General features: G+C 39.9%; 1 pseudogene; it reads left to right on the top strand.

Moving 5' to 3' along the window:
- Nucleotides 1–1,408: 1,408 nt before the first annotated feature.
- LOC118829672 lies at nt 1,409–27,597 on the top strand (annotated as a pseudogene).
- Nucleotides 27,598–27,847: the final 250 nt, after the last annotated feature.

The raw sequence follows: 27,847 nt of genomic DNA, 5'->3' as shown, positions 1-27,847 counted from the left end.
TTGTTATTGACCAATGACTTTCCACCAGGGTACCATAAGCAATTCAATTCTCACAACATCTAATAGAGAGAGAATTTCAGCCCACTTTGTGGAAAGGCACACTCAAGTCCTATCATATAATTTTAAACTGAACAGACTACAGAAGGTAACTTTACAGATGAGGAAGGCATCCAAGGGTCAGTCACTGGGTGAGCCAGGATGAGAACCTAAGTCAAGTGGCAGCCCTCCCCACCTTTATTTTTTGGATCTCCAAAGCTCCCTCAGCTCAGATCCCCCTCAGCTCAACTGCCACCTGCTACATGAAGCCTCTTCCATTCCTCCTTCCCCTGCCCTATGACCCCTACCCCACTGGTAATGCTCCCTTTGCCCTGTAATTACTTTGTATATACCACCAAGAGAATGTAAGCTCCTTAAGGTTTTCTAACCCCAGTGCCTAGCTGTTTCAACAATCCGGCTAGCAGCTGCTGTGGGGGTGAAAGACCAACACAAGCCCAACAACAAGCACGCTACCAACACGCAGCAAAAACCCAGGATCTTTTCATCTGCTTTACTGAGGAAATCAATGCTAAGGGGTTGACAAGCTTACTTTAATTCAGCATACAAACACCATTCACTTAATTTCAGAGAAAAACCAGCACCCTGAACTTCAGAGCAAAATACAAACAAATTACAAACATCGACAGACAGACCTTGTCTGATTCAAATCCCAATTCATAGTTACCAGAGTTTAGCAAAGTCTCAGCATCTGGAATTAAAAGCTGGAGGGCTCTTAGCTACAGCTGCCCCGAGTCTCCACATCAGCACACCACCAAGAGTGAGAGCCCTGAGCAAATAGCTCTGTCTTCTCCTTTTCTACCGTTTTAGACCTCATCAAACATCATCTGAATGACCAGAACTTAGGCTGCTATGATTGGCTCTGGAGTTAGCACCTCCCCTTAGGACCCTGGAAGCTTCACACACACACATAGGCTTAGCACCTAGTAATTAGGGGTTTGGGCCTGGGGCTTAGCACCTAGTAACACTCAAAGACACTTAATTAATCATTTTAAAACAGTAAGAAAGCCCCAACTTCATTGATATTACACTAGCACGATGCCTGGCACAAAGGAGGTAATTAATAAATGCTAATTGAATTGATTTGAACTGAATGGTGAGTTGAAAGAATCATTAAGATTGCCAGATACTGGAGTTCAACCAGCTTCCTGGTTCCAGAGTCCATTTCCCTTCTATCAAAATGGGGAGGACATATTGTTGGGTAAATACATAGGCATACATGGAATGTGGCTCAAATGTGCCAACCAGAGTGAACATTGTCATTGGGCCATCCCTCGATTGGTTTCAGAGATCACCTCATTCAATTCTCTCATTTTACAGATGAAAAAAGCTCCAAAGCAGTCTGACCTGTCCAATGGCACTTTCCACATGTGGGAAGCAGCCAATGGTAAAGTTCATCCCAGAGTATTCAGATACACCCAGCCCTTACTCTGCGCACACCTGTGGGTGGATGTGCTACAAGGGTCTGTAAGGTCGTGGCCAGAGCTTCTGAGGGCAGTTTCTAGAGAGAAATAAGGGCTCATGATTCAGTACTTTTGTTCTGTTGCACTGGTTACCATGGCAACAGGACTACATTCCCTTCCAGCTACCTGTGAGAATAAGTGCAGACATGAGCAAGGGAGCAAACAAGTCAGGGAAACAGGGCATGCCGGGCTTCACCTCAATCTGCTACTTCAAATGCTTTTTAAGCAAGCCCAGGGCTCCTCCCACCCCAATTTGTGACCCACAGAGTCTTACAGGGACTCCCAGGCCTCACCTCAGAAAGACATCTAGGAAAATTTACCCATATCATGTCGTTTGATTTGACTAATACACGCACATGTTATTTGAAATCAATCAGTGTCAAACGCCTATACCTAACTAAAACTGTCATCTTGCCATCCCAAGCAACAAAATAAAAATCTTTGTCTTTCTCCCCCTCATCCCAAGGTGTTAGCCACTCAAATGCCCTGTGAACTTAGAATTCAACATCCATGCTGTGAGGGCAGGTGAGGTCCTCCCCAGAGCTTTTCTCAGAAAGACAAGAGACTATGTAATTTAGTAAATGTGCATTTGGTCAGGTAGTCCTTCATGCCTTGGGATACACTCCTTCCTAATCTTCTGTCAGGGATCAGGTCACATGCCTCCTTCTCCCTCTTCCCTACACACAGTGTCCTCTCCTTCCTCAACCCCAAAAGTTTCCTGGAAAACTTTTGTCTTGATCTCTCCCTTATCTCCATCACTAACTCCACCCCAGTGGAGTGAATGTAAACTCCTTGAGGGTAAAAATTATATCATTTTTTCTTTCTGTCCTCAATACCTAGTACACTCTTAATGAATGTTTCTTGAAACAAAATTGATTGAATTGTATTGGAATGAATGTAAAAGTGCCTATTCCAGGGCAGAGCTCTGAATAGAGTGAGTCGGCAGACAGTGAGCAGAGGGTGGGACCCAGACAAGAGCTTCCCTCCAGCCAAGTGGTAGCAAGAGTCCAACTAGGCTCTCAGTGTGCCAGGAGAGGGAGCCCGTGACCTGCTCCATTCCCACGTTAATTCCGGTTAAGTACCAGCTCCTCTCTCTCACCATCCACTACAACTACTCTGACACTTTAATTTTGAAGCCTGGGAAGTAGGGGGAGGGGCGCAATTGTACATCCTGCATGATCCTGTCCCCCAGAAGCAACAGGCCTTCACTGTAACAACGTGTCTAAAATATGTGCATATGGAAAAATAATATTAAAAATTATCCCACCTTGCCTACCCCTCATATACGATTCTCACCTTCCTTTGCCATTCTCCTCTCCCCCTTCCCATCCAAGTGGCAGGAGTTCCCCATCGTAATGTCCCACTTAAGGGCTGCCTGCTTCCCTCCCTTCAGTACCCATGTTCCCAAACTATCAGAGGCTACTTCTGCCTTCCTGGGGCTGTGGATAATATCAGAGTTCAGTGGAAGGCAGATTACATTTACATTTGGGGATTTAATGGATAAAATAGGCCCTATGGAGTTATTGAGGGTGGTCCAAGAAAACAGTGAAGCGATATATGATTGGCCAGCCTCAGACGCCATTTGCTGACCCATACATGGGATTGTAAAATGCCAAGCAGAGCTCCAAAAGAGGTGACTCATCTCTGATGGTCACAAGCTCCTATCATTTTCCTTCTGTCTTACTATGTGTGGTTCCTTGCTACCAACCCACTGGGAGAGGGACTCAGGGTCCCTTGTGGATGGGATGTTTCCCAGGTATCTCTGTGGGTCTTCATTCAAGTCCTGAGCATGCCCAGAGACCATCTAAAAAGGAATCTAGACAGTGATGATAGGTATCACAGATTTAGCCTGAAAGCAGTGTACCTGAACTTCTGAGCTCAGTCCTCCATTCTCCTTCCCCACACACCAGGTACCCTGCAGCAGAAATAAGGAGATGGTGTATTAAGCCTGGATTCTGTCTAGAATAAGGGTTCTCAGCCTTTTTGGTGTCATGGATCCCTTTGGCAGTCTGACAAACCCAATGGACGCCTTCTCAGAATAATGTTATTCAAATAATTGAGAGAAATTCTAAATTTTAGTTCTACATTAGTAGAAAAAAAGGTGTACTTTCCACCATATGAGGTTTTTTTTTGTGTTTTTATTTTTTAATTTCAGGAGGTTCATAGATGTCCGGAAATCTATCCATGGATACCTGAGACAGTTCATGGACAGCTACTATAGACAGAAAGGAATTCCTGAAGGGCAAGGCTTAACCCCAACAAATAAATGACATTCCCAGCTGGCTCAGAAGATATTTGGGGGGAAAGATGGTCTATGTGTCATCTCATCAAATCATGATAAAAATCTCATCTTTAGGCTATGCTTAAGTACTCAGTACTGAGTTCTAAGTACTCAGCTTACTGCCTCTGTCCTCCTTCCTTACAGCCTCCTATAGGCTATGGAGTCCACTCTCTGTGCAGGATCCAGTGAAATATAACTCCAGTTCTTACCTCAGGCTCAGGTTGGGACAAAGCCAAGGGACTGGCCAGGCTGGTTTGGGACTAGAACAGCATCTTCCTCCTATCTCTACCCCCAGGATCGGCTTTGCCATTGCTCAGCGTCTGGCCCGTGATGGGGCCCATGTGATCGTGAGCAGCCGAAAGCAGAAGAATGTGAATCGAGCTGTGGCAGTGCTCCAGAAGGAGGGGCTGAGTGTGACGGGCACCGTGTGCCATGTGGCAAAGGCAGAGGATCGAAAACAACTAGTGGCCACGGTGAGCAGCAGAGACACAAGGCCAACAGGAAGGAGAGAGCATCCCTTTTCCTTTCTAAAGTCCAACTATATTAATATATTACTCATTATTACTTAGTTAGTATTACTGTCCCATGTATTACATAAGATGTGAGAACTAATGATTAGCCTAAATACCTTTTCCCCATATAAAAGAATGCGCATTTGCACAGTGTTTTTCTTCGGTTAATCAAAAAGCATCCTGAGGCCCCCTAGTCCAAGTTCCTTTTCCATAGGTTTATAGATATTTAGAACTTACTGGGGGCTTAGAGACCATCTACTCTAATAGGGTCAAACTCAAATACAATGGGGGCCACTAAGACATACATAAGGATCCCTGTGGACTGCATGTTGATTTAGTTCTAAAAAGTAATCTTATCTATGTTTTATTGTAATTTTCTTTATTTTGTTAAATATTTCCCAATTCCATTTTACCCTGGTTCAGGCTACAATGGAGAGTGTAGCTGGCCACAGATTTGACATCCCTGATCTAGTCCATTTCCTTTATTTTGCAGATGTAGAAACTAGGTTCCAGAGAAGTTAAGTGATTTATCCAAGGGTTCATAGTTAGTGGAGGAGTTATGGGACAGAACACAGGTGTCCTAACTCCCAGTCTACTATATTGTTATTGTAGTTCAGTCATGCCCCTGTGGACGATACTGTCCACATGGTCTCCTTAGCAGATACTGGAGTGCTTTGCCTTCTGCAGCTCATTTTACACATGAGGAAACTGAGGCAAACAGGGTTAGATGACTTGCCCAGGTATCTGAGGCCAGATTTCAACTCAAGTGTTCCTGACTCCAGGCCCAGCATTCTGTCACCTGAGCCATCTAGCTGCCTACAATATACCACATAGTAAATACAGAGAACATCTTCAGGATGACCTGCCCTTGCAGAGGATCCAGACTTTAGATTTCCTTTGCAGCAGTAACCTGTAAGGTAGGAGGGAGGTGAGGAGACAAGCAACTTGGGTGGTGCTTGTGGTTTTTTGACAACTATTTCAATGTGATTGGTTTCCTTTGCAAGCCTAAGAATTTTACTTTATGCATTTAAGCACCTCATTGTGAGAAAGATCCACAGGTTTCACCAGATTGCCAGAGGGATCCATGATACCAGAAAGGTTAAGAAACCCTGACCTAGAATCTCACCAGTGGAATAAATACATCAGAGACCTAGGACCTATCTTAACCAACCACTATCCTAGCTCTCAAAGAAGTTTCTAGAATCTATTCTAATAGAGCAGATAAGGCATATAAGCTTATTCTCAACACAAATATGGACACACAAATGCATTCACAACACACTTTTTGTTTTATTATATCTTTAAAAGGAATGGCAAGTTATACCTAATAAATTTGCAGTTGCATGTGCAGTCATCTTTATTCCACTAGGTTATGGAAATGCTTGTTTTATTTCATAAATATAAAAGAAATATGTATTTTTAAATAGAACAACAAAAAAAAAGATTTCCCAACTTATAAATTGGAGCTACTGCTCATGGAGATCTGAAGAGGACAGCTCCTCCTTCCCCCACCCCACCCCCCCAAAGCAGATTTATTTTCCAAGGGAGGGAATGTCTATCACAAGTTGCCTGCTTACATTCTGGCATAACATGCCATGTTAGCAAAGGAGGAGACCCCAGGCACCCACTGTAATACTGGTCTACTTTGGCCTCCAGAGTGAAATGTCTAACATGCAGTATTTGGTACTTAGACAAATGGTTCCCATTTAGTGGAACCCTAAGGGGTTCATGACTGTGATCTAAGGGATTTGTGTTAAAATTCTTTAACGGAGCCTTAAACGGTAAATAATTGCAGAATATTTTGAGTTGTATCTTAAACTACCCTGGGGGCTCACAACATATTTTGTTGTCGTTGTTGTTGAAAGGGGCTTGCCAAACAAAAACCCCAATATTTCCAACCACAGTTGGAGACTGCTGACTTACCCGTCCAGTTATGGGACAGAATATGGGGGATGTGGCAGGAATGCCTCCCTTCAACCTCCCTCTTAGGGAACGTTTCCTCCCTAGAGTAGAATGCAGAGCCTAACAGATTAGAAAGGCAATGCACCTAATGAGAGGGATTCCTGGAGGAGAGCCTTGGATTTTTATTTAAAAGAAGGGGAGAAATACAGTTTGGTAGACAGGAAGAGGGAGGTTGTGCCATGGATAGGAGACCATTTTAGCAAAGGTGTGTGATGAAGAACCAGATATGTAGAATGTAAAGAAAGTCATCTTTGACTGGTGAGGGACTAGGGTGTAAAATGAAATGAAGGCAGATACCAGCGTTAGCTGATCAGAGAACAATTCGGCAGACACATGCCAAGAAGTGTTGGTATTTGATTCTAAGGCACTGAGAAGCCACTAGAGGTCTGCCTAAGGATGGGTGCCAGACTACAGTTTGTATACTACTTACTATCACAATTTAGAGAAATCTCCCAGGGCCTGCTCCCTTCACTGCAATGACCTTTGCCTACAAAAACATCTTATCAGGTTCTGCCAGATAATCTTCACCTTATCTGTAGTCCTAGCCTAAATTAATAAACCAATCCACAAACATAAAGCATATTACCTTATTCTGAGGATACAAAGAAAAAGCAAAAACAGCTCCTGTCCTCAAGTTTACATTCCAGTGCAGGAGACAAGTCCATAGACAGGTATATGGGACTGTTAGGATGAGGACAGATTTCAAGGGCTTTCTGTTGACATTGCCATTCGAGCTCAATCTTGAAAATCAGAGATTCTAAGAGGAAAAATTGGGGAAGTATCTTAAGGCTGGATTTGAACTCAAATCTTCCTAACTTCAGGTCCAGAGCTCTGTCTACTATGCTACCTAACAGCTCATAGTAATAGTTAACATTATATATGACAATATATAATTATATATATATGGATAATAATACAAGTAGTAGTAATTGACATTTAGATGACACATCAAAGTTTTTATAATACATACATAGCATCATTTACAACAACCCTAAGGTGTATATTAGTAATCGGTAATATTATGTCCATTTTAAAGATAAGGCAGCCGAGGCTCTCAGATCAGTTAAGTAATTTCACTATAATCATGGAGTTAAATCATAATTATCAAGGAGGGGTTTGAGAGGCAGCTAGGTGGCACAGTGAGGAGAGCACCGGCCCTAGAGTCAGGAGGACCTGAGTTCAAATCCAGCCTCAGCCACTTGACACACTTACTAGCTGTGTGACCTTGGGCTAGTCACTTAACCCCAGTTGCCCTGCCTTCCCACCTCCAAAAAAAAAAAGAGAGAGGTTTGAGCCAAGATCTTCATTCCAAGTTGAGCATGCTATCTGCTATACCTCCTAGCCCCTCTACCTTTTCTGTGCCTAGCAATGTTCCAGATACTGTCAGAGACAGCTAGGCAGCATATACTGTATTTCCCCATGTATAAGATGCTCCCATGTATAAGATGCACCTTAATTTTGGTGCCCGAAATTTAAAAAAAAATGTATTACATAAAGTTATTGAACTCAAGTTTTATGCATCATAAAATTCGTACAACTCCTCATCACTGTCAAAACTCCCATCCATTAGCTTGTCCTCATCTATGTTTGATGATGAATCTCTGTCTTCATATATTGCCTCGTCCTCAGTTCCATCTATGGCATTTGAAATGCCACACTTCTTAAATGATTTGACAACAATCTCAATCTTGATATTATCCCAGGATCTTTTCACCCAGCTGCAAACTTCTCTTATAGTTGGTTTCTTCCCTCTTGCCTCTCATGGCCGTTTTCAGCTGTGGCATTTTCAGTAGGGTTTTTCTTCCCCTAGCCAGTCTCAGGTTGTTTTCTCAGTTGACGGAGGACCAAACTTACGTTCAGAAGCACGATTTCCACTCACTTTTACAAACTGGATCACTTTTAACTTGAACTCAGAACTGTACGAAAATCTTTTCAGAGCCATTTCTGGGCAGAATGTGGCAAAACGTGACCTAATATACCGGAAACAAATGCGAAACAATGAGCTCAAAGACAACAAGAGTGAAAAAGTAGGAAATGCAAGTAAAAAAATCTACAACCACTGTATAAGACCCATCCAGTTGTTAGACCCCAAATTTTTGGGAAAAGGTTGCATCTTATACATGGGAAAATATGGTAGATGGAGCACTGGGCCTGGAATCAGGAAAACCTGAGTTCTTATTTGGCCTCAGACAGTTACTAGATGTAAGACTCTGTTCAAGTCACTTAACCTCTGTTTGCCTTAGTTCCCTGAATTGTAAAATGGGGACATACCTTGCAGGTTTGCTGAGAGGACCAACTGAATTAATATTTGTGAAGCACTTAGCACAGTGCCGGGCACATAGTAGGTACCCTGTAAATGTCTGTTTCCTTCCCTTCTCCCCTCCTACCCTTCCTCCAGGCACTATTGGGCTGTACAGAAGAGCACATTTGGGTTAATTGGGTTAGCCCTTGTTAGATAGATAGCCCTAAAGTAATGGCTGCATTATATCATTAAGTGCTAAATTTTGGGATACAGCCAACAAGAGCTGTAATTGTTCAGAGGAGAAGTTGAAAAGAAGTTTGTGACATCTGTGACATTTGCTGTCATGTTATAGCTTTGTGTTCTCGGGATTAGTCCTCCAGTGGTTTTTATTCTCTAGGTACTATACTTATGTAACTGCCAACAGGTGGCTAGTGGTAAACTGCCCAAAAAGTTGAATTTCCCATGTGAATAGCTGACTGAGAATAAATCAGCATGCTTTGCCATTAATCTACACTTTTCTTACAAAACATGAATCTTCAGCAAAGCCATAAAACAAGTTATTAATTATGATATTTTTAAATGCTACATAATTTTAAGCTGAGCTAAATCTAATGGGCCTCATAAATATAGAGCTGGAAAGGACCTTAAAGACCATCAAGTACAGCCTTTCATTTTACAAATGAGGAAACTGAGACGCAGAAAGTTTAAGTGTCTTACCAAAGGTCACACAGCTAATTAATTGTCTAATGTAAGATTTAAACCTAGGTCTTCCTACTGCCAGTCCAGTACACTACCCTGTCCTGCCTTGGTCACCAGGGAGAATAGGCTCTAACTCAGTTCCCATATATTATTCTTGGTCCCTCCAAGTTCTGGTCCAAAGTTGAGTCTCGTGTCAGCACCATGGGTCTGAGGTCCCAAAGGCCACTATTTGGGTAATCAATGCTGCACTGAACACCCAAATATCCTCTGGACTCTAGAATTCAGGGATGCTTAGTCACCCTCTGGACCTTTAGAAATTCACAAACTCATGGAAACTCCAACCTCCTTTACTTCAAATGAGAAAGAGGTCAAGGACCAATACCCTCGCACAGAGCCATATTGTCTCAGAGGGGAGAGGACCCCATAGCTTCTCCCCATCTCAACAGTTTTCCCCCCAGTTGCCTTTGCTCATGCAAAGGAATCACCATATGAGTAAAACAAAAAGCCTCCTCTTTACCACTCAGTTATCTAACGAGAATCGGTTCCAGAATGTCTACACATGCAACACTATCTGTCCAAGGCACTTCCTTTTCACATAATCATGACTCCAAGAAGCAAGTGGTAATAGGATTTAATCTATACTACAAAAGCTAGTCAGGAAAATCAGTGTAGGGACGTAGAGCCTTGTGCTTGTGTGGCTGAGGTTGTGTGTGTATGTGGGGGGCGGGGGGAAGGGGAAGTTCCCTTCATGCAATCTTTCTCTGACAACACAACACTACTTTGCACAATGCTTTGATGTTAACATAGTAAAACCTATTTAGAAAGACTATCTAATATTTTCTACAAGAGTGGCTGCCTTGACAGCTGGCCATTTCATATAATACTGTTCAGAGGCCCAAGATGCATCTGCGGGTGAAAGACATGGATTGCAGGACAATTTCCCTTCACACACATTCCTAGACAGGTTTTGCTGCAATCACTTTAAAAATTTATTTTTGGTAGATAGAGAAGGGAAGGACTGTGATTGAATGGATTTATTACATTTGAATTTGATTAATGTATATGTGGCTTTATATAATTTTAAATACTTATTGGAATAAAATCTTGACTTGAAAAAGTGGCATCACCTGAGCAAGTTGATGATGTCCACATTTCCACCAAATCCTGGTTGTAAAAGAAACCCAAAAAATGTCAAAGAGGCAAAGGAGGAGCAAAGAAATGTGACAATTATGAACTCTATGTTATAATTTAACAAAGTACTACTGTGTAATTTCACAAAAACTAAGAGAAGAGTGTTAAGAGTGCGGTGCTGTGGTACAGCGGACAGAGGACGGGCCTAGGAGTTAAGAAGACCTATATTCCAGTCCTTTCTCTGACACATACTGGCTATGTGACCATGAGAAAGCCATGTAACCTCTGGTTATCACAGATAACTCACTAATACTATCATAATCAGATAATGAGTACCTGATCTCCACTTGTGAAGGGAGTTTCCAGTTGAGCATCCCTAACTTTACCCTCATCACTGGTTCTGACCATATTCATTTTCCCAGACTGTAGACCGCCATGGAGGTATTGACATTCTGGTGTCCAACGCTGCTGTCAACCCTTTCTTTGGCAACCTGGTGGACGCCAGTGAGGAGATATGGGACAAGGTGAGAAAGGGTTAAAGCACCAAAGAAGTGAGCCTTGAAAATGGTCTATTTTACCAAGGAAAAGTTTAGTTCTCTTCAGAACAAATGACTCATCTACATCTCAGGAGACCAAACATTACCCTGGAAGACCCCATTATGCTCATCCTTCATATTGCTCTTCGGTTTCTTCCCTTTCCATTTCTCTGCACCTACTTCCTGTGCCTACCTCGCCGAATTTGACCTCAACATCTTTCTGCAGACAACATCCATCAGGGACATATAGGAGACAGATTATAAAATAAAGGGACTTTGCATTTCATCAGAGTAGCAGATTCCCTGTGTAAGGAATCCTTGCACAGATGCAGGCTTGACTTAATAGATACCTGAGAGACAGGCTAAGGAATTTGCCCAGGATCACATAGGTAGTAAGTATCAGAGGGTAGATTTGAATTCAAATGCTCCAAGCTCCAATCCTAACACACTATGCAAAACCCCAAATGACTCATTTGGCATGTAATGTGACGATGACTCAAAATCGACCATTCAACTAAGAGACCCACACTTCTCCCCTTCAGTTGCCAGAAATGAACATACTTTTGGATAACTTGTGAAATAAATATCATGTCTGGTAAGATGATCCAAATTGTATCACTTTAAGAATATCGCATCATTTGGAAAAAGAGACAGATAAATGAATGAATGAAGAAAAAAAGAAAATTGCTACGTTTACATTTAGGAAGGTTACAACATGCAAGAAGAACACCGACAAATATAGCCAACCCCCTGTGCTATAGTAATGCATATAATTCCAATGATATTTCTGCGATAAACTCCACATGCCTACTTTTCTGCAATTACAGGGTTCTCAATTAAAATATTTCTGTTTGTTTGGTAGAATTAACATTCCCACCAGACTTAGGAATGCTAAATTGGTCATAATCGCTCTGCAGTTTGCTTCTTGCTCTGTCAGTGATTTCCTCACACCGTGGTTGAGGTAAACTAAAAGAAAACACTCTTCGTTCATAAGGATGAAATTTTGTTTTTTCAACGACTTAGTTCCCTGAACTTGGTTATAGTCTTCTTTGAGATAAGGAGACTAATTTAATGACCAACACCTGCTCAAAACAGTTTTGAAATCAGTTTGGGAGCCAAGTAGCTGTGCCAGATTTTCACAAGATTATGTATAGAGAACTGGGTAGGAACTTGGAGGTAATCTAATCCAACCCCTTCATTTTACAGATGGAGAGAGATGTAACCTCTGGTTTACATCTGAGGTCTAGAGAGGTTTTAGTGACTTCTGAAAGGTCACTCCTGTAGTAACTGAGAAAGCTGAGATTTGATGCCAGGTCCTCCGATTCCAAATTCAACATTTCAACACCATCCTGCCTATTGCATATTTTCTTTTTTAAATTAATAGGGTAGAAGCATTTGCCAGGACTCATTATCCCAATTCCTGTCACTATGGTTCTCCCTCATGATCCCACTTTCCAGAAAATGTGGCCAGAAAAACACAAGAGTACCCTACTTCCCCTTCCCAAAGACCATATCAGTGTTAAAATAACCTCAGACACATGTCCCAGGTTGGACTGGGCCATCCCTGAGAAGTTCAGTTCTCCTGTATGGAGTAGCCCCAGAGAGGCTCAACTCAATTCATTCATTCTTGCAGCATGGTACAGTGGAAAGAATGCTGAATTTGGAGTCAGAAGACCTGGGTTCAAGTCTCACTTCTTTCACTTACAATCTAGATTACATTGAGCAAGTCATTTAAAATCTCTTCTTTGTCTCAAAAGTGAAGGGTCTGGACTAAATGGCCTCTGGAATCCCCTCTAGCCTCAAATCTATGAATAAGCATCTGTTAAGTGCCTACAATCAAGGCACCATGATAGGCATTGGAGATAGACAAGGACAAAAAGAAAGTAATGCCTTCCCTAAAGATGCTTACATTCTACTAATTACATGACATCCCCAATCAGAAGGCCCCCAGATGTGCCAAGCAAATTCCATGGTAGCCTTCCATGTTCAGGTCTGTTCTGATCAAAATAAGACCATCAGGGTGGATTCAGCCTTGACCTTGTCTGTGGAGACAGGGAGAACAGGGCCATGTGCTTGCTTAGCTGGCCCTAACCCTAATCCAGCGACCTATCACTCTGTCTTTCTTCACATTGCCTTCCCAATAATTGATTTTCCTCCTCTTCCATTTCAGACTCTGGATGTTAATGTGAAGGCCACAGCCCTGCTAATGAATGCGGTGGTGCCAGAGATGAAGAAGCGAGGGTACAGGAGTCAAAGGGGACCTGTGTGGTGGTGGGGAGTTAGACTGGAAATGAGGAAAAGACATCCCTCATGCATTTGAAAGGAAAGGAAAAAAGGGTAGGGGGTCTCTAACATGAGAATGCAACAATAGTGTCATTGTCTATTCCAGAGGTGGCTCAGTGGTGATTGTGTCCTCAATTGCTGCCTTCACACCCTCCCAGGTAAATCACTCCTCTATTCAGTATCTGTTCTCCTTCTCTCCATACCCAACTTTCTCTAGCACCAAGATTTTAACTCTCCTTCCTTTACAGAGTCAGATATCCATATTCTTTCTTCCAGAAGGAACAACCTAATCTGAACACTAAATGGAGAGATAAGCTAGGAGGGGCTCTCCTTTCCACCTAAGCACCAGCATGACTCCCTCCTGCCTGGCCCATGACTCTCATTCTCTTCCCTCTAGGCATTATCCCATTAACTAGTGTCCTTAAAATGCTGTATCCAGAACCAAGCACAGGATTCCAGAAACAATCTGACCAGGTCACAATCCCTTCCCTGACTTAACAGTACTTTTTTTCCAGCGGGACCTGCACTTTCATCACTATGAGAAAAGCTTCCCTCTACCAACCCAGAGCAACACCTACTCTGAAACTCACTGTCTGAAGGGGCAGATAGGTAATGCAGTGGATAGAGCACCAGTCCTCCAGTCAGGAGAACCTGAGTTCAAATCTGACCTCAGATACTTACTAGCTGGGTGACCCTCAGAAAGTCACTTAACCCTGATTGCCTCCATCCCCACCACCCAAAAAAAGAAACTAATTGTCTGAGAGAGTTACCTAGGACTCTATGAGATTAAATGATCTATCTAGGGTTTCTCAGCCAGGAAGGGACCCAAGACAAGACTTAAACTCACCTCTTCCTGATTCCTAAACCACCTCTATATTGGCTATGTTATTTGGTCTCTCTCTAGTTCCTATGTTTCTCCTGATTCAGTCTAAGATCATATCTGCCTTTTTTGCTGCTGTATCACTCAGTTAATACATATTACATTTGCAGCCCACTAAGACCTTCAGATCACTTTCTTATAAAATGCTGCTGACTTCATCTGAACAGGCTCAAGAACAGATCACTGAGGCACTTCACTGGAGACTTAAATTTACACTGAGTAATTAATGACTATCCTTTGGGTTCAGTCATTCAACCAGCTCCAAATCTACCTAACTGTCCAATTTTTTAGGCCAAGGGTGTCAAATACATGCCTGTGGGTCCCACATAGTCCACAACACTTCTGAGTGCAGCCTGAACCAGCTTAAAATGTAATTGGGAATCATTTAATAAAATAAATAAAAATCCACTAACACACAGATAAAGGTGCATTTTAAAACTAAGTGGACATATATATATATATATATGTATGTATGTATATGTGTGTATATATATATATATATATATATATATATATATACATGTATGTATATATAGCAGATGGCATCTTGGTATATAGAATAATGACCTGGGTTCTAATTTGAGTTTGACACCACTGGTTTGGCCCACTTCTCTATCTTGTCTATAAGAATTGCTCTAGCTCTTTTTGTCAAATTGCTTTGTTAAGGTTTCATTAAAGATTAAACTATACCTATAGCATCCCCTGATCTAGTAACTCTATCTTAAAATATCTCAATTTTACAGATGAAGAAACTGAGTCATACAAGGGCTAAGTGAATTCTTGCTCAGGGTCACAGTTTTAAGTGTCTGATGCTGCACTTGAGCTAAATCCACTATGCCACCTGGACGCCTAGAAAAGGAAAGTAGATTAGTCTGGATTGACTTGTCCTTGGTGAAGCCATTTTCTTTCTGAGCTATACTTCATATTCTAGATGCTAACCATTCCTTTAATAATAGGTCCTAGAAATTTCCAGTTATCAAAGCCAAGCCCACTGTCCCATATTTTGCAGATTCTTCTCTCTTCTCTTTTTGGAAAATTGGGACAATATTTGTCCCTTATGAGTTTATAATAGCTCTCCTGTTCTCCATACCTTCTCTTTTTTGTTATTCTTAGTTTTTATTGATATTTTCTATTTATTACATCATCATAGTTATCAAAAGTATTCCTCTCTGACCACCTCCTAGAGAGACATCCCATTAAAAAAATGAGTGGATTTTTCAGAAGAAAAAAAATCAGTATAACTGATCAATATATTGAAAAAGTCTGAAAACCTGTGCAATGTGCAACACCTATGAACTTCCCATCTCTACAAAGGGTGAGTTGGGAGTGTCTTCTAATATCTGTCTATTCAAGTCCTGCTTGATCTTCATAATTTTGTTACATTCCCTTCCTTGATGTGTAGTTGTTCCTTCTATTTATTGTGTATATTGTTTTCTTGACGCCATTTACGTCACTCTGCATCAGTTTGTATAGTTCTTTCCATGCTACCCTGTGTTTATTACACACATCATTTACTATAGCACAGTAATACTCCATAACAATCATATTCCACAATCTATGTAGCTGTTCCCAAATTGATAGGAATCTAGTTTGTTTCTAATTCTTAGCTATCACAAGAAATGTTCCTATAAATATTTTGGGAGTATATGGGGATTTTCTTTTTATCAGTGGCTTCCTTGTTATATAAGCCAGTAATGGAGTTTCTGGTTCAAAGGGTATGGGCATTTTCATCACGTTATTTGCATAATTCCCAATTACTTTTCAAAATGGTTGTACTATTTCATAGCTCTACCAATGACGTATTAGTGTGCCTATCATTCCATAACCCTTCTATTGATTATTGCCACTTTTTATAATTTCTTCCATTTTGCAGGGTATGAAGTAAAACCTCAGGGTTAATTTGCATTTCTTACTACTTTTCAATGTTTTGCCATTATTATATAGAATTGCTGTTGATTTCTGAGGATTTATTTTGTAACCTATAACTTTGATGAAACTATGAATTGTCTCAATTAGTTTCTTTGCAGATTCCCTAGGGTTTTCTGAATATAGTACCGTATCATCAGCAAATAATGATAATTATACCTTTGATTTCTTGCTGTTGTCTTATTGCTGTTGCTAGCATTTCCAGAACAATATCAAATAATAATGAGGAGAGTGAGCATCATTGCTTCACTTCTGTATAGATTGAGAAAGGTTCTATTGTATCCCTATTGCACGTGATCCTTGTTTTGGTTTTATTTCAGCTGAAACATCATAGATTATGTGCCAGCCTCTTATTTTAATTCTATGTATTTCTTGTAAGCAAAATACTGTTAGATTCTGGTTTCTAACCTATTCTGCAATCATCTTCCATTTTGTGGGTGAGTTTATCCCATTGAAATTTACAGTTATGATTGCTAACTGTGTATTTCCCTCCGTCCTATTTTCTTATACTTATCCTTTTTTTACCTTGTCCTCTCCTCAAAAGTCTGTTTTGCTTCTGACCGCTATTTCTCTTAATCTCTCCCTCTTCTCCTCAGCCCCTTCTCTTAATAATCTCTTTCCCTCTTACTTCCCTATTGGCTAAAATGAATTTTTATACCTACCTGTGTGTATATGTTTATTCTTCCCTTCTTAAACCAGTTCAGATGAGAGTGAAGTATAAGTTGCTCATTCCCCGCCCCCTTACCCCCACAGTCATTTATACTGTATAAACTCTTCCTCGGGCACTTAATTTATTTTAAGCAATTTTCCCCATTCTTCTTCTTTCTTCTTCTCTTCTTCCAATGCATTCCTTGTCTCCACTCTTCTATTATTCTTTTGAGATCATCCAAAAGTAATAAAATTACACCCAGGCCCTCTGTGTAATTATATTCCCTCGGATGATAAAGTTCTGAGGGGTTTACAAGTATGATATCCCCACATAAGAATGTGAACAGTTTAACCTTATTTATTCCCTTATGATTTCTCCTGCATGTTTACCTTATTATGCTTCTCTTAAGGCCTCTATTCAATGTCAAATTTTCTGCTCAGGTTTGATCTTTTTGTCAGGAATGCTTCAAAATCTTTTATTTCAACAAATATCTTTTCTCCCCTGTAGGGATAAGTTATTCGTGGCAGTAATACTAGATCCTTTGCCTCCTGGAATATCATATGTCAAGTCCTCCATTTCTTTATAGAACCAAATCTTCCAGACCACACCCAGCACAAGGTCCCCATCTCCTTTCACACAACCTCTCTCTTCACTCATAGACACATTTGTCAGCAGAACCCCTTCCCACAACCAAAGCAACATCTCCTCTCCTCCCCCTTTCACTTCTTCTACCATCCTCTTTACTCACTCCTCTGCATTCTCATCTCTCACTGAGACCACAGGGGTCACCCTGTCCTCATTGCTAGCCTTTATTTAGACCCAGACACAACATATTTCTTTCTATCCTCCTTCCTTCTTCCTCTTTTATATACCTTTCCATGTTGTATGTAGAACTACAAAATTCTTTCATTCACCTGCAGGATGTCATCAGGTTCTGTCCATAATGCCCTAGGCTTGCCTCTACACTGTGTTCTCCACCAGGCTCCCTCCTTTACCCCTGTTCCTGTGTATACATTTAGAAAAAAAGTTTCTTATTAGTCTTTCTGCTATCATGCTGCTGTTTGCATAAATTTATTCCTCTTGCATTTCTATTATCTGTGGTGTTCAAGGAACAAATAATCTCTTCAGTTCTGGTTTTCTTTCTAAAATGTTTCAAATGTCTCTTTGATATTGAATGTCCATTTTTTATTTATGCTTAAGCTCAGATTTGCAGGGCAGGTTACCCTGAGCCATATTCTGAGCTCCATTGCTCTTTGGAACATCTTATTCCCTTCCCTCCTGATTTTTCTGGTGGGTGAAGAACGGTGTTATTCAAATTTCCTTTCCTTTGTATCTGAAAGTCTTTCTTCTAACCTCTTGTTCTTTCTGAATTGAATTGTTAAATTTAACTGTTATGTCTCTCGGGGTTTGCATCCTTGGGTTTTTTCTGGAGGTGACCCATGAATTCTTTCAAATGGAATTTCATTTTTTCTGTTCAGAAGTTCTGTGCAGTTCTCTTGAATTATTTCTTGCATTATAGTGTTCAAATTCTTTGTCTTGTCATGTTCTTCTCAGAGATCTATAATCCTTAGTTTGTCTCTATGTTTCCTTTCTTTGCTTGCCTAGTAAGGATATCTTCTTTAAATATTGGGTTTTTTTTTTTAATTTTCTTCGTCTTCGTCCTTCATTTTCTGTATATTTGCATTCCCAATTTATTGTTCTCTTTTTTGTTCCTTTGGTGAGACTTGCTATTACGTATTCCAGTTTTTCTATTCTTCCCATTATTTTTGCTTTGCAGGACATAAATTATGCTCTTGTGATTCTCATTTCACTTTTGACAGGAGTGACATGTTATAATTCCATGGTCTCACATTCTGTAGAGTAGTCTGTGTCATCTGGATCATTTTTTTTTTGTTTTGCTGTATGTCTTCATAGATGCCTGAACTCCTTTGGATTCTGGAGGCCATATTTCCTTCTGTTAGCGTTTTTCTTGTTCATTTATGTGCTTATACTTTAGATCCTTTTGAGATTTTTTCTTCCCTAAAACTTCGGTAATTTCAGTCTCCCCTCCCTCCTCCCCCACCCCTCTTATTTTCCATTATTGGTCATTTTCTTTCTCCCCTCTAATGGTGATTTCTTTGGGAGTTCAATCTCAGAATGTCTCAACCTCCTCCTGAATTAGGCAATTTACAAATCACCAGCCTAGGTCATGTGCCAAGTGTATTTTGAGTGAATAGAACTGGCCCCACTTATTTGCTGAGTAATTTCCTTCAGGTTTATTGGAGTGATACATGACACCCTCCTACACATACACACACACACAAAATGTCTTGTCCTACTCCCTCTGTTCCTCAGTCTTTGTCCTGTTGCTAACAGGGTTGACTTTCGCAGCACCTGAGCATTTTGGATCTAGTTCTATGGGGTTGTCTGCTGAAGCACTGATTGTCTGGCATGGCCTCAGGACGACTTTGTCTCCTGGAGGCCCCCGGTGGTACCCATTGGGTGTTATAGCTCTCATTGTCAAAGCAAATTTCCTTAGAGTGGTCCCCTCAGCACTGAAAAGAGGAAGGGGGAGAGGGGACCCCAGAGTGTGAAGTTGGATTTTGTTAAATGCCTGTGCATTGGGTATTGGGTCTCCTAGTGCAGCCTTTCTGTCAGTAGTATGAGAGGTAGATGAGGGGTGCTGAGTGAGCTATGATCTGTTTTTATTGACCTTTTTATTCTGGGTGTCGTAGATCATGGAGATAGCTGAAGTTGTTTTTATCTTTGGAGCAGAATTCCTGTTTTGGAAAGGTTTGAGAGGTCAAAGTTGATCAGAGAACATGTCTGGCCCACTATCTAATTTCTCACATGACGCAAAACTCCTCTCCTTGGCCTTTCAAAGCTTGTTGACTTTGCTCAACAAATACATCGCCTTGTTCCTTCAGTTTCCTTGGCAGTAGTTCATCAAGTTCACCTGAAGATTTGGATTTTTTTGCATCCCCTGCATTTAATAAGCAATTAATAGATGCTTTTTTGTTGATTAATTGATCAAGGACAGCAAGATAATATCTTCTAGTGTTCTCACTTATCTTGGGTTTCAACTCCCTACTAGCTATTTCGACTGCTCTTCTTAACCCAAAGACTGCTTGACACTAGAGAGGGAGAGAGAGAAGGGGGCGGGGAGACAGAGAAAGACAGAGAAATTAAAAATTGAGCAACTTTACCTTCTATACCACTGTTGTCATCATCTCCCTTCTTTAGTCATCTTTTCTCCAATGTAATTTTTTTAAAATTTTTTTTTCCTTGTCCTTAGTTTTTCTCATCAGCCTAAGTTCACATCATGCTTTGGTGCTCCTAGCACTATTCTAACAAGGACATGTCTTACTTTTTCACTCTTCCTCCATTACCTTTCCTAGCTTCCATTTTCTCTACATGATTTTTTTTAATCTAAATTAATCAGGGAGTTCCCTATGCATCCACATTAGTCTCTTTAGATAACTAGCTGCCCTTCTCTACTCCCCAGAGAAATTGTTTCTTTTTGTGTCTTCAGAATTTCATTCCTGAGTTTCCTATTCTTCCTGAGCTATCTTCTGTAGAATTTAACTCTATATGATCCTAATAATCATTCTCTGAAGACTTTTAGAATCTAATGTCCAAACATTCAGGAAATATGCCATGGAATGCCTGACTCTCCCATTTTTCTTTGTCAAAACTTTGTCCTCAAGACACCAAACAATCTGATATAGGTTATAGATATGCAATCATGTAAACATATTTCCACATTAGTCCTGTTGTGAAAGAAGAAACAGAACAAAAGGGAAAAGTCATGAAAAACAAAAAATAAAGAAAAATGAAAATAGTATGCTTTGATCTGCATTCAGACTCCATAGTTCTTTCTCTGGATGTGGATAGCATTTTCTGTCATGAGTCTTTTAGAATTGCCTTGGATCATTGTATTACTGAGAAGAGTTAAGTCTATTATAGTTTATCATTACACAATGTTGCTATTGCTATGTACAATATTCTCCTGGTTCTGCTCATTGCAGTTAGCATCAGTTCATATAAGTCTTTCTAGGTTTTTGTGAAATCTGCCTGTTCATCATTTCTTATAGCACAATAGTATTCCATTACATTTATATACCACAACTTCTTCACCCATTTCCTAATTGATGAACATCCCCTCAGTTTTTAATTCTTTGCCACCACATAAAGAGCTGCTATAAATATTTTTGTACATGTAGGTCCTTTTCCCTTTTTTTACAGTATCTCTGTAATATAGACCTAGTATTGGTATTGCTGGATCAGAGGGTATGCACAGTTTGATTGCCCTTTGGGCATAGTTCCAAATTGCTCTCCAGAATGGTTGGATCAGTTCACAACTCCACCAGTAATGCATTACTCTCCCAATTTTCCCACATTTTCTCCAAAATTTATCATTTTCCTTTTCTGCCATATTAGCCAATCTAATAGATGTGAGGTGGTGCTTCAGAGTTGTTTTAATTAGCACTTCTTCAATCAATAGTGATTTAGACACTTTTTTCATTTGACTATAGATAGCTTTAATTTCTCCATCTGAAAACTGCCTGTTCAGATTCTTTGACCATTTATCAATTGGGGAATGATTTGTAGTCTTGTAAGTTTGACTCAGTTCCCTACGTATTTGAGAAATGAGGCCTTTATCAGAAACACTTACTGTAAAATTTGTTTCCCATCTTGCTGCTCTCCTTCTAATCTAGGTTGCATTGGTTTTGTTTGTGCAAAACTTTTTAAATTTAATATAATCAAAATTATCCATTTTGCACTTCATAATGTTCTCTCTCTCTTGTTTGGTCATATATTCTTCCCTTCTCCATAGATCTCACAGGTTAACTATTGCTTGTTCTCCTAATTTGCTTCTGGTATCAGTCTTTATATTTAAATCATGTACCCATTTTGACCTTATCTTTTAGTTTCTGCCATGCTGTTTTCCACTTTCCCCAGAGTTTTTGTCAAATAGTGAGTTCTTATCCCAGAAGCTGAGGTCTGTGGGTTTATCAAACAGTAGATCACTATAGTCTTTTACTACTGTGTCTTATGTACCTAATCTATTCCATTGATCCACCACTCTATTTCTTAGCCAGTACCAAATGGTTTTGATGATTGATACTTTAAAATACAGCTTGAGATCTGTTACAGTGAGGCCACCTTTCTTTGCTTGTTTTTTTTCATTAATCCCCTTGATATTCTTGACCTTTTCTTCTTCCAGATGAATTTTGTTATTATTTTTTCTATCTCTATAAAATAATCTTGGTAGTTTGATTGGTATGGCACTGAATAATTGTCACTTTTATTATATTAGCTGGGCCTACCCATGAGCAATTGATTTTTTCCAATTGTTTAGCTGTGACTTTATTTGTGTGAAAAGTGTTTTATAATTGTGTTCATATAGTTCCTGGGTTTCTCTTGGCAAATAGACTCCAAAACATTTTATATTGTCTATACTTATTTTGAATGGTAATACTTTTTCTATCTCTTGATGCTGGGTTAACAAAACAAAAACAATAACAAAGGTTAGTAATATAGAGAAATGGTGATGGTTTATATGGGTTTATTTTATAGACTGTGATTTTGCTAAAGTTGTTAATTATTTCAAGTAGATTTTCTACGATTCTTTGAGTATACCATCATATCATCTTCAAAGAGTCACAGTTCTGTTTTCTTATTGACTATTCTAATTCCTTCAACTTTGTTTTCTTCTCATTTCTAAAGCTAACATTTCTAGCTAACATATTGAATAAGTGGTGATAATGGGCATCCTTGTTTCCTCCATGATCTTATTGGGAAGGCTTATCCCCATTACAGATGATGCTTGTATGGTTTTAAATAGATACTATTTATCATTTTAAGGAAAGCTCCATTTATTCCTATGCTCTCTTAGTGTTTTTAAAAGGAATGGGTACTATATTTTGTCAAAAGCTTTTTCTGCATCTACTGAGATAATCATATGACTTCTGTTGGTTTTGTTATTGATATGGTCAATTTTGTTAATAGTTTTCCTAATATTGAACCAGCCCTGCTTTCCTGATATAAATCCTGCTCAGTCATACTGCATGATCTTTGTGATATATTGCTGTAATCACTTTGCTAATGTTTTATTTAAAATTTTTGCATCAATATTCATTAGGAAATTTAGTCTATAAGTTTCTTTCTCTGTTGTGACTCTTCCTTATGTAGGTATCAGCCCCACATTTGTGTGATGAAAGGAATTTGGTAGGACTCCACTTATTTTTCCAAATACTTTATAAGTATTGGAATTAATTGTTCTTTAAAAGTTTGGTAGAATTCACTTGTAAATCCATCTGGCCCTGGAGATCTTTTCTTAGGATACACTGATTGTTTGATTTCTTTTTCTAAAATAGGGTTATTTAAGTATTTTCTTCACTCTTCTGTTATTCTGGGCAACTGAGATTTTTGTAAATATTCATCCATTTCACTTAGATTGTCAGATTTACTGGCACACAGTTGGGCAAAATAGTTCCTAAGTATTGCGTTAATTTCTTCTTCATCATTGGTGAATTCACTTTTTTCATTTTTGATGCTGATAATTTAGTTTTCTTCTTTTTTAATCAAATTAATCAAAGGCTTATCTTTTTATTGTTTTTTCCCATAAAACCAGCTCTTAGTTTTATTTATCAATATTTTTCTTTCAATTTTATTAAACTCTCCTATTATTTTCAGAATTTCTAATTTGGTGTTTAATTGGGGATTTTTAATTTGTTCTTTTTCTCACTTTTTTAATTGCATACCCAATTCATTGATCTGCTTTTTCTCTATTTTATTCATGTAAGCATTTAGAGGTATAAAATTTTCCCTAACTACTGCTTTAGCTGCATCCCATATATTGTTGTATGTTGTCTTATTATTGTCATTCTCTTTGGTGAAATTATTGATTGTTTCTATGATTTTTTTGACCATTCATTCTTTAGGATTAGATTATTTAGTTTCCAATTAACTTTTAATCTATCTTTCTCTGGCCCTTTATTGCATGTAATTTTATTCCATCATAATCTGAAAAGGATACATTTAATATTTCTGCCTTTCTGCATTTGCATGTGAGAGTTTATACCCTAATACATGGTCAATTTTTGTATAGGTGCCATTACCACTGAGAAAAAGGTATATTCCTTTCTATTCCCATTCAGTTTTCTCCAGAGCTCTATCATATCTAACTTTTCTAAAATTCTATTCACCTCTGTAACTCCTTGTAAGGTGAAATTTCTTGAGGCCATCAGTGAGGTAAAAGTTGAGGGGAAGTTTCTCAAGGCCTAGTAAGACTCCCTAAAGATCTACCCTCAAGGCCTCTTATATTTTGATTCAGTGGAGCCAGACTGGAGGTATCGACGCTTCACTCAAGTCAAATCTCAGCTCCTCAAGGTCTTGCCTTTTCTGAGATCCTCTCAAGTTATCTTAAGAGGACACCTGCTTTACCCCTTTATTTTTGCTGCTCTATGTTCATTTTGTGGAGATTTTCTGTTTGTGGAAGAAATCTGAAGAATCTGGAAATTTCTGACCTACTCCACCAGTTTTCCAGAATGCCACCCCCATATCTTCTTAATATTAAATACTACCTCACCACCACCACTATCCATTTTGCATATCCTAGTCCTTTTGAATAAGTTAAAAACTACCAGAGCCATATTTCAGTCATGGGTCCTGTTCCAGCAAGTCTCAATGATTTCATATTGTGTTGAAAGAGAGTATAAGGATTCTATCCACCTCCTCACTTAGAAAACTTAGAAATTAATAGAAATTGAAGAAAAAAACACCACATTTTTGCTTTCCATCCATCTAGTTCCTGGGCCCCTATAGTGTTAGCAAAACGCCCTGCTGGCACTCACCAAGAACTTTGCTTTTGAGTTGGAACCAACGGGCATTAGAGTGAACTGCCTGGCACCAGGCCTCATCAAGACCAACTTCAGCACCTGGGTAAGGATGTGTAAAACAGAAAGGGAAGGGAGGTTCAGGGTCTACCCACTGGGAATTCCTACTGAGGTCCTTTTTCTTTTCCAAAGTGACGGCTGTCTTCTTGTGGGGATTCAGGGCAGGAGACCCCATCTGTTTAAGTTTCCCAATGTCTTATCTAATAGCCTGGCCTTCCTGATATACCCTTGCCATATCATCCCTCCCCCACCTCTCTTTTGTGACATATGGGGTGAAAACAGAGGTCAAAGCCTCCATCCCTATCTCTTCTGTGTCCCCATCAGGGGACACGCATAACCCTTCTTAGCTCCAATGAAGTGACTAGACAGAAAGGGATCAAAAGAGAGGGATGTAAAATAGGAGAACAGAAGAAGCCTCAGGGAATAAGTAGGTAAGGGGAAGAAAAGAATGAGGCCATGTTACACCTGGCTCCTAATCTAAAGTGATTAAGATCACTTTAGCAAAAACCAAAGCCAGTCCCTTTCTCTCAGGGTCCCTCAGTGTCTTCCTCTTGGGCAAAAGCAATGTCATGCCAGTGTCTCCCCTTTCCCAACAGTTCTGGGGAAACGAGGCTATTGAGACCCACGTTAAGAAAACCCTGAATATATCCAGGTAAGGGTCTACATTTGGTGAGTAACTGGATAAGGAAAGAGGAGTACTGCAAGGGGATAGTCACACATATAACCCAGATGTGTCAGAGGAGATCAAGAAAGTGGTGACACCATGCCCCAGAGCAGAACACAAGTCCCTGATGTTAGTATACACAAACATTTAAAGGGTTTTAGGCCACTGCAAACAAGGATGGAGTAGGTGTTTTAATAAATGTTTGGTGCTCCCTTTATGCCATGATCTATTCTAATTTGTATTATATTTAGCTGTGTATATGTCTTATTCTCTCCCTCCCACTAGACTGTAAACTCCTTGAAGGCAGGAATCATGTCTCATGTATCTTCGGCTCTTTCCCTTGCCGTACACAAAACTTGACACATAATAAGCATTTAGGAAATGTTTGCTGAATGAATATTGAATGAAACCTATTTGGGGAGTAGATAAACATACAGTAATGATGGTGGTTATTGGTGTGTCCGACTCTAAACAATAGGTGAATTTCTGAAATGAAAAACTGCCTATAAACTAAATTGAGCCAAATCAAAACACATTGTGAGAGTACTAGGAAATGTTGCTATTTAAAGAAAGCTCTCGGTGTGACCTTTAGTGAAAGGAAGGAGTCTTTGTAATACAAATAATTGCCACTACCCCTTAATTTATAGGGGCAGCTAGGTAACACAGTGGATAGAGTGCCAGGTCTGGAGTCAAGAAGACTCATCTCCAGTGAGTTCAAATCTGGCTTCAGACTCTTGGCCGTATGACCCTGGGCAAGTCACTTAACCCTGTTTGCCTCATCACCTGTAAAATGAGCTCCTTAAGGAAATGAAAAACCACCCCAGTATCTTTTCCAAGAAAATCCCAAATGGGGTCATGAAGAGTCAGGAACAACTAAAAAATGACTGAAGAGCAACAAAACTTTAGGTTTTTTATATTGTGTTTTCTTAAAGCAGTGAATACTTGTAATTTATCATCATCATTTTATAGCAGCAAGGCAGTGTGACGTAAAAGTAAAATGTCCAGAAAATATAGGTTCACGTGCTATCTCAATCTCCTATTGGCTGACTTACCTCTGAGCAAAAACTCCGACCTTGAAATTCCCTAAGTCTGTAAGTTATAGAGTATTTGCTAGGCTGCATCAGGAGAGGGGATTCCCTCACTTTAGGCGTTCTGTACATCAATGAACTCACAGGGCAAGTCTGAACAAAATCCAAATTATTTTATTATGATATGACTCCTATAATTCTTCAGCAGCTTATGATTTCATCAGTATGGGTTTGCCCTCCAGGGATGCCCATTGCAATTCCTCGGTGAATAATAGGTGGTCTTTGACTGTTGCTGTAACCAAAATATTCATCACTTTTAGGCCAATCTGTTGAGGAGCCTGAATTTAGAGAGGCTAGTTCTCAGAGGACAGATGTACCATCTGTCACCTAGTCTGTACTTGAATCCTATTCCAGCTTGGTAAGACCTCCTGGAGCTTGTATTCCTTTTAAAGAACTCAGGGTCACCACGATGATGACTCGACTATAGTAGAATTATAATTATTACATAAACACATGAAATATCTGTGATTTCATCACTATAGGAGAATTCCTGGTATGGGGACCTCTCTCCACCAAAGAAGTTGGCCACCTGTCCACATAACTGGGTATCTAAGTTCTAGGTAGTTGCTAGAAGCACCCAGAGATTACGACTAGGTTAGTGGGTCAAAGGTTGGTTTTGAACCTAGTCTTCCAAACTACATGTCTACATGTCATACTGCCTTCAATAGTGGTAGTAGTAGTACTACCAGTAATAGTAGTAGTAGTAGTAGTAGTAGTAGTAGTAGTAGTAGTGTATTTCTTAAAACCCCTTATTTATGAAAACCCTTTCAGATATAGATTAGGGAGAGGGAACAGAGCAGGCTGGTGCCTAGAAGTATATTTGCTACCTGTTAACAAACAAAGGTTATTTGCTTTGGGCAGTCGATTGGAAAGAACTGGGTCAAGGCACCCAAGCCACTTCATTTTATTCCCTATTTCTCCTCTTCCCTCTGAGGACTATTGGGAGGATCTACTGAGATTATGTAAGACGCTAATGTGTGAGCTGTAATTATTCTTGCTATTATGATCACTATTCTTTTCCAGGCTGGGCGAGCCTCATGATTGTGCAGGCATCGTGTCTTTCCTGTGTTCACCGGATGCTAGCTACATCACAGGAGAAACTATAGTAGTGGCTGGAGGGGCTCCTTCCCGTCTTTGATCAGCCTGGGAAGAACACCCTGAGATTCTAGAAGCTATCTATAATGAAGACAAGGCTCAAGATTGGACCTTGACTTCTGAATTCCTAGACTTATCTCCTCTAACCTTGCCCATCCCACTGACTTCCCTGGAATAAAAAAAGGCCTGTGTAAGCAGCTAGGGAACCCCCTGTTTGCCATGTATGGGAATAAAAGTCCTTCCTTAAGGAAATCTGTCCTGTATAAAACTACATGAGATAGGAAGGTAGAACTGAATGCATTTAGGGTCCTCCATGTTTCCACCACCTCAGCCTCAGAGGATAAGATTTCCTCCCTACACTAGCCCCAATCGTCTCTTGCTCCTGAGTTTGACAGTACATCTCTGAAGATTGAAGTGAGGGAAGTCGGGAGTATTGGGAGAAAGGCAATATAACCAACATCTTTCCCCACTGAGCCAAGGTCACTCCCCCACCCCACCCCAC

This window comes from Trichosurus vulpecula, chromosome 8 (assembly GCF_011100635.1).
Source record: "Trichosurus vulpecula isolate mTriVul1 chromosome 8, mTriVul1.pri, whole genome shotgun sequence".
NCBI lineage: Eukaryota > Metazoa > Chordata > Mammalia > Diprotodontia > Phalangeridae > Trichosurus > Trichosurus vulpecula.
The sequence above is the reverse complement of the archived record's forward strand: the minus strand, read 5'-3'. Positions and strand labels throughout refer to the sequence as shown.